We start from the raw sequence: 8,107 nt of genomic DNA on the forward strand, positions 1-8,107 counted from the left end.
TGGGAAGCCCTCGTTCCCCCTTGGCTCCCCCCACGCCGTTCAGCTGCGCGACCCACGGTTTGCAGCGTAAATGTTTCCTGGAGCTCAGCAGCGGTTTCGTATCGACCTGCTCTTTCCATGCAGGTCCATCAGTCTCTCTGCAGGCAGCAAGCAGTTGTTAACCAGGGGAGATGCCATCCCTACTTCTGTTGATGAAAGTCAACTAAATCACAGCTTGTGTTCCTCCTTCGGTTATTAGCTTTTAATTAGGCACTTCCCACCCCTTCCCGTTGGCTAAGGGCATCAGACACACTGTGGGTTCCTTTGGGTTCCCACAGTTAGCGCTGCGTTCAGATCATGCACTCGCCAAATGACTCCGAGTACTAAATTTCAGTTTTTCCTGTCTGTACATCCTTGGCTTGTAATTCCCTTCCCAGGGCTGCAAGAAATCAGACCGTAGGTATCTTCTACCTACCCAGGACTCAGTTGTACAATTTTCCCACGCCGTTGCTCTGGCGAACACAGATGCTGCCAAGCAATTTTCTCCTGGCACCACCACTACATCAAGGCAAGCGCAGCTGGTCTCCCTCTCTCCTGGCTCTCAGGGCTTGCTTACGCTTTCGGTTGCAGCCTCGAACGTTGTGGCTTTGCATCGCCTGGCCTGAGCCGTACGTGGCTTACGGAGTGGGAAGCTCCTGATGGAAGCAGAAGCCTGGGACGCAAAGACCTGATGGAGATGCTGGGGGTGGACAGCCTGCGGGGGCTGAGCTCACAGTCACACAAGTTTTTCCTGTCTGTAAGTATTTCTGCCCTCTGAGCGAGGTTCACAGGTAGGGTTATGAGTTTCCCTTGCAGTAGCTGAACTTCATGACCCAGGTCAATACCCTTCAGCAATGTGCGATTTTTGGAAGCCCTCAATTCACAGCGTTGTTAAGGAGAGATATCTTCGTGCCTTTTATAGATGCCCTGCTCATGCACTGGTTGGTAAAAGGTTGGTTTGTTTGTTGTAAGAAAGGAACCTTTCTGTTCATTTGAAAGGTTTGTAATAATTTATCAGTTTAAGGACTAAAATTCATCACCCCATTTGTTGAGGACCAAATAATGGCTTCTAGAAATGCTTCAAAAATCCTTAAGTGAGATATAAGGTATCTGTTAGCTCTTATTTATTAGTTTCCTTGGTGAAATGTAAGCCTGTGAGCATCCTCCAGAACAACTTACATGACTGAAGCTCAGTAAGCTGCAGGTTTGGGTTTGGTTGCAAGAAGCTCATATGCCGTTTGCTGTAGTAAGAAACCTGAAGCCTAACCAGAGCAGTATTCTTCTTTCTGAAGAGCTGACTTGAGGGATGAGCACAAGGCTCCTAGGTGGCCTTCAATCCGGCCTTCTCCTTGCTTTCTCTTGTCTGAGTAGTCCTTTGTCTGTATGACCAGCCCCATACGCAGAGCTGTCAAGCCCGAGTTCAGCTGTCTTGGCCAAAGCAGCGCTGATATTTCATATAGAGAGAGTTTGTTAGAGAAGTCCTCAAGAGACTGAGTATTGAGTCCTATAAATAAAAATAGGAAACAGATGGCACCGGTATCAAAAGTTAAGTGGTTTTTAACTAGTCTAGTAACTAATGTTCTCATATACCTACAAAAATATTACAGTTTTATCTTTGCAAAGATCAAAAGAACAACTTTGAAGCACTTGCCAGGCACACGCAGCCATGCATTTTAATAGATGACAGACCAAATATATCCTTACAGTAATGGGACCAACTTGCTGATTTCAAATTCCCCCATGTATTCCTGCAGTGAATAAACCCTAATGACTGCTCTGTTTTTCTGGGTTGTTTTTTAATTACTACTACTGTGGACCCAGTGTTGCCTCAAACATACTGCAGATATTAAGAGAAGAGAAGCCCGCAAGCCTGGGGTCTGAGAGAGAGCCTGGTAAAGAAGCGTTTCATGAGAGGAAGAAGTAGGAAGCCTCTGGAGCTGCCCAGGTCTCCTCCAGGTGCTGAGTATATCGGCATCCCTCCCCATTTAGGTCAGCCCCGTGTCTGATTTAACTTCCAGAAAGAGATGGGGAGACGTAAGACCATAGCATGCGTGACTTTGACTGGTAGAAGCCGTCTCTGTCCTGCAGCGTGGGCCCTTGGGCAGGTTGTACGTACGGTGTCTAACGTGACCGAACGCACAGGAAGCGCAGCACTGCCTAGCGGCAAGTGGACGTGTTGTGTGCTGGGTGCTGAAAACTCAGAAGGCTGTCTTCTAGTTGTACAATTTATTCTGAAAACTGTTTCCCAGTTGTACAATTTATTCTGAGGGCAGAAGAGGCCATTTCTCCTGAGCTAGGATAAACCTTTTGGAGTCCAGACTTTTTTTTAGAGTTACAGTTGAGCTAAAACTCGCTCTTACGTGAGATGCCGACTTTTATTAGTTTGCCTGCAAAACAGCTGCTTCTGCTTTCCATAAACACTGAAGACTGGTTTAAAGCCCGTGTCTCTGCGGTGCCTGGCGGCTCTGCTCTGCAAGCCGAACCCCGTGCTATCGGGGGGGGAATGCCGCTGCGTGCGCCATGGCTCTTTTCTCCTTGTATCTTAGTGAAAGTCGGCTTCCCAGGGCACGGGCTTCTATTTCGTTTGCCTGGTTGGTTTGTTACGTGCACGTTTGTTTGTTTTTTAAGGATTCTAACCTGCTACTTAGCTTGATTGAAAAGCATATTTTGGGCAGTGGTGGTGATGGAAATACAGGGCACAGTCAAGAAACCCCTGGGTCTGATAACAGTACCCCTCCTCTGTGCTCCCTATCAAAACGGCCTGGCGCTGAGTTTCCAGAAGGCCTATGCGAGAAGCTGGATGTCAGTGTCGCCTACGAAAAATTGTGAAAAAAAATCCGTGGCAGGGATTTTTTCCTGGAATTCCATCTTACCCATTAGACCTTAATGTATCTCCTCCATAAAAGGGAGAAGGAAAGAAGGTCAGCTTTCTAGTGGTAGGCAGATCATCAGCAAGTCACGTTTAGTGACATCTGTAATGTGCTTTAAGAATCAGATGACACAGTCTTACCTCAGTGACAACTGAGAGAGAGACTTGGGTGAAATTTGGGATCCTGATGCCCCTTTAGACATGTAAGTGTTTATTTAGCATTTAGTTCTTGAGTGTCCCGTATTCAGCCGGCACCTCTTACCTGGAGGCCCTGGGGTTCTGATACCACAGTTCCTGTTGGGCCTCTGGCTCCGCTTCTGCTTCGGAGGGGGCTCGGGGTGTCTCAGGGCAGCTGGTGCCAACCATCCCTGCTGGTGTCCCATGGTTAAGCTCTCGCTTGTATCTACTCTGCTCACCTTTTCTGCAACGCTTAATCCAGTTTTTAATCACCTGGCTCCTTCAGAAAACACATTCAGAAGAGGAGAAAGTAGCACCTCCTTTTCTTCTGTTTCTCAGTTGGAGGAGTATGTACAGGGGTTTAGGGAGTCCTCGGGTTCCAAAAAATCCCCTCTGCCTTGGGACTGGTGCAGTCATGGGGTATCTGCCTTGAATTTCTATGCATGTCCCACTTACTGTAAGAAAAAGTGCAATTGTGACAGCTTGTCTCAGCGGTTTTCCCCTGCCACAGCCTCTTGGACAGAAGATGGTTGTACGAGCACTTTGGGCTGCCAGAAAGACTATATACAGGGAAGGTGAGACTTCAAATCAGAGAAAAATCTAGGTTGGAAAAGCACTCTGGAAGTTACTGGCCCCCACCTCCAGCTCAAAGCAGTTCTAGCTTCACAGTGAGGTCAATGCTCAAGGATTTATTTCAGGAGGAAACGGCCTCAAGTTGCGCCAAGGGAGGTTTAGGATGGATATTAGGAAAACTTCTTCTCAGAAAGGGTTATCAAACATTGGAACAGGCTGCCCAGGGAAGCGGTGGAATTGCCATCCTTGGAGGTATTTAAAAGATGAGTAGACGTGGTGCTGAGGGACAGGGTTTAGTGGTGGGTTTGGAGGTGTTAGGTTGATGGTTGGACTCAATGATCTTCAAGATCCCTTCCAACCCAGATGATTCTATGATTATGGTTTTTCAGAGCCAGGCACAGCCCAGTGCCCCTGGATGTGGGAGCAGTCTTGCCCTGCTGCCCGACAAATGTGCAGGATGGATTAAGTGTAGGCGCTTGCAGTGACCCATCTCACAGCTGCATCCCCGCCGGCGGGGACGGGGAGCCGGGGCATCTTGTCACCTCCGGTCTGGCCCCTCTTCTGGCTTTCCGCCCTGGAGGAGGGGGAACGGAACAAGTAGCAGCTGGATGCGAGCGCCCCTCCGGACAGACGGCCTCGCAGCACCCCAGCGTCTTCACTATCTGATTTCCTCTTTAAAATGCAGTAGGGGTCCATCTAATTAGAGAGTAAATACACCGTTAAAGGCACAGCTTTAGCTGCAAAGTTGTTCTCTTTCATGCCAAAAATTATATGGAAAAGCAAGAGTCGGAGGGGGCAGGAAAACCCCTGGCTGAACTCTGGAGTGGGAAACAGGTAACTTTAAGGACAAAGCAGGGCAGTGGAGCCTCCAAGGCTCTCATCTCCATGTGTCTCGAGGGCAGCTGGTGTGAGGCCTTTGCTCAGCCTGAGATTTCCAAACACGTGCCCCGCCAGGCGTGGCGGCGCTGTGGTGGTGCAATGCCGTCAGTGCCCTGCCAGGCCCCAGAAATCCCCCATCCCGGCTGCCTCCCATCCTGGGGGTGTCCTTCACCCCCGACAGGTCCCCAGGGAGGTTTTGCTCCCCTTGGGATGACAGGATCTGGACTGAGTAAGGCTGATCCTTGGGAACACAAAGTAAGATATATTAGTAATTGCCATGTCTTTATTTTTTTTCGGGTATTTCCTGGTTTCAGTGTTGTGTGATGTTTACCAAAGATGACCAGCCAAAGTAAACTACCCAAATGAAAAATTGCGCAGGAAAAAGCTAGTCCCTTGCCCTCAAGTGCTTGAGTCATTTCAGATTAGGTGCTTGCTTGCCGCCCTCCTGCAGATAGGCTTGTACGGAATCGCCCCGAGACAACCCTGCCCCCGTATGCAGCCACCGGCAGAAAGCTTGGGCAGGTCTGGAAAGACTCTGTAGCAGGAGGAGGGATTAAGGTGGCTGCTTGTTAACTTTGGCAGCGTGCATGGTCGCTGCTGTGCCAGCAGAGTTTGGGAAAGCAAATGGGGAGGGATTATTTCATGATCGGTGGCGTTCCTGAGGGATGGAGGGGGAGGTTTCTTCTGGGGACTTCCTCGCAGGAGTAAAAGGCAGAGTGGAGCACAAAGTGGTTCCTTCATGGCCAGGAGGCTGTTTTGGCAGGAGGAGCGGTACGGAGCCAAAACGGACGGAAACACTGCCTTCTCCCTTAATCCAGATGCAGACCTGACTTACCCAGAATGAGTCAGTGGTATCAATGTTGTCCTGTTACTTGGTGACAAGTTACGAGCTCACTGGTTTTTTGGTATGGCAAAGCTACTTGCCAGCTCCTTGCAGAGTTCTTTGTGAAAGTGAAGGGGCTGTGTGGCCTGAAGACAGGATTTTTCCACCTGCAGAAAAAGGGAACGAGTCAAACTCATTCTTAGGCTGTGTTTCATCACGGCAAGTGTGAGGAATACTTATTTTACAGAAAAATTTAGACCTCTGAACAGTAGGGAAGAAGAGTCCAGCCAGCCTTCACTTTATCCATCCCTTCCCCCATTACTCACTGCAATTTTGTTAGTGACTCTTGAAAGAATACTGTTCAACTGGAAGGCTTTGCAAATATCAGACAGAAACATGGAGACATCAGAGAGAAGACCGAGAGGGAGTCCTCTCAACAGAGGGTCATGCATTTCTCAGTATGCTTTGCTTGGCCTTTTGGTTTCAGACATAAGCTGGGAACAAAGAGTCCAAGGAACTAACCCCAGAGAAATAAAGTGCTCCAAAGGACTTATTTTAAAGGAAATGTGTTGAACCTATTAATCATGGAAGATGCAGGAAATTAATTTAAAATGATGTCATAAAAATAGCCCATGAAGAAGTGCAAATGTAACATAATTTCTATAAATAGGAAAGAATCTTTATACTGACACTTGTGTAAGTTATAAGCTGAAAACAAACCAGGTGGTCAGTCTATTGGGTCAGAGTTGTTAGACGTTGGATGCTAAGACCCAAAGAAACAGAGATCTTCTTGTAAGCACAGGTGCAAACCTCATGATGAGCTCAGCATTGGAGGAATATCACCAGAAATGATACAAGGTGAGAGAGCACACCTAATTTGATGCTCTTTCCCACAGTAGAGCAGACATAAAGTAGCCAAATTTTATTGTCCTATGGTTACCTCTGAGCACACTTATTCTTGTCCTGTTGTTCCAGCTGTTGAGATGAAAGTTGGCTCTTTTTTGCTTGTAATTCTTTTCACTTGTCTTCCTTTGATATCTGTTCTGTCCAAAAGCTGCAAATTACAGAGCAAATTACTTGAACACATGAGTTCTCGTGCATCCTACAGTTACGAGAGATCTACCAAAGTCTTTTTAGCATTATTACAACCCCCTGTTGCATTCTTTGTATAAGTTGCCTAGTTGCTTTCAAGTGAAGAGTGGAGGGTTTTTTTGGTTTTGTTTTCTGTTACCCTGTGCTTGCAATCCCCTATGGCACTGGGGTTTTGGTCTCTGCTGGAGTTCCTAAGTCCTGCTAAAAGGCCTACAGGGTCGGCAATGTTTCTGGACCATTGCTGTTGGAGTAGTGGGACATTGCTAAGAAAGGACTATTCCTTCTCAAGTCTGTGCCACTGCTGCCCAGCCTGCGCTCCGTTTCTTCAAACGCACACCATGACCTGGCAGAAATTGCCGGGCTGAAACAAAACCTGAAGAAAGAAAAGAAAGCCATTTCCCATCAAAGCTGTTGACTAAACACACCACTCTGGGAGAGCATGGTCAGCTGCGGTGGGACTTTGCCACAGGTGTCTCCAGACCATCCTGGACATACCTGCATTGCCAAGGCACAGCCGTGCCCTACGTACCATGCCCAGGAACTTTTGTTTGGATGTTAGAGAGGAAATTAACTCAAAGTCTGTACATGTGGGTATTTCACAGTAGTAGAAAGTACCTTGTTTTGGGGGGTTGGTTCCCTAGTATGGGCTGTTTCTCTCCGTCGATACTGCGATAAAGACAAAAAGTCATATTGCAGTACATGCGCAAAAGTTACATGGCCCGTTCTGAATCGATCATCACTAAAGTGGTACTGCTCCACTCAAGAAACTTACAGAAGAGCAAGAAATGCAATCTGAGGATAATTTAGGAGGAATGATTAAAATAGCTGAGTGCGTACTTGAAAATCAGCTTGGGATGTCTGTTTTCAATCATTGTTCAAGTCTGGAAAGCCAGAGAATGGTCAGATATTGGAAATATCTAATTATTTGAAGATGTTTTGGTGGCTCTGTCAGATTCAACGCACACTTTTCAAATACTCAGTGACATAATTTTATGATCAGGATTTTAATTTTTCTTAAAAAAAAATATTTTTTTATGGGTGTTTACAACTCTGCTGTATTCAAGCTTCTAAAAGGTTGGTTTAAAAAATTAGACAAATGCAAAAGAACACAATAGAAATAATCCCTGCAAGAAACTGACAAAACATGTTATTTTTCTAGTGCAGGAAAACTTGGAAATACCTCATTAGATTTTTCCTATATTTTTTTAAAATACAGAGCTATGATAGGAGATAAATCAAGAAAAGTACCTGCACTGAAGAAAAAGCTTCTCAGGTCTTGAATAACTGAAAATAAAGATTTGGAATGGGCTGATTTTCTCTTTCTAAAATGCACTGTCATGTCTTAAATATTTCATGGCATTGGGTACAGAGGGAGTGAATGCAAAGCCTGAACTACCTGTGCAAAAATATATCCTGGCATTGCCTTTTTTTGGAATGAATACAAAAATCTTGATATTTTTATGGCATATGATAATGATCTGATTCATTTCCTGCTCAGATTCTTGACCAACTGTTAAACACAATTTTATTTTTTATTTTTTTTTTTGTATAACAAGTAGTTAAATATGTATCTCTGCATCCCAGCACAGTGTTTTCCATCTCCATACAGGAAACTCTAGCTGGTTCTGCAATGACTTGGTACCATTCCCAGAAATGTTTTCCTTCCATTAAAAAAA

Source organism: Chroicocephalus ridibundus, chromosome 5 (assembly GCF_963924245.1).
Source record: "Chroicocephalus ridibundus chromosome 5, bChrRid1.1, whole genome shotgun sequence".
Classification (NCBI taxonomy): Eukaryota; Metazoa; Chordata; class Aves; order Charadriiformes; family Laridae; genus Chroicocephalus; species Chroicocephalus ridibundus.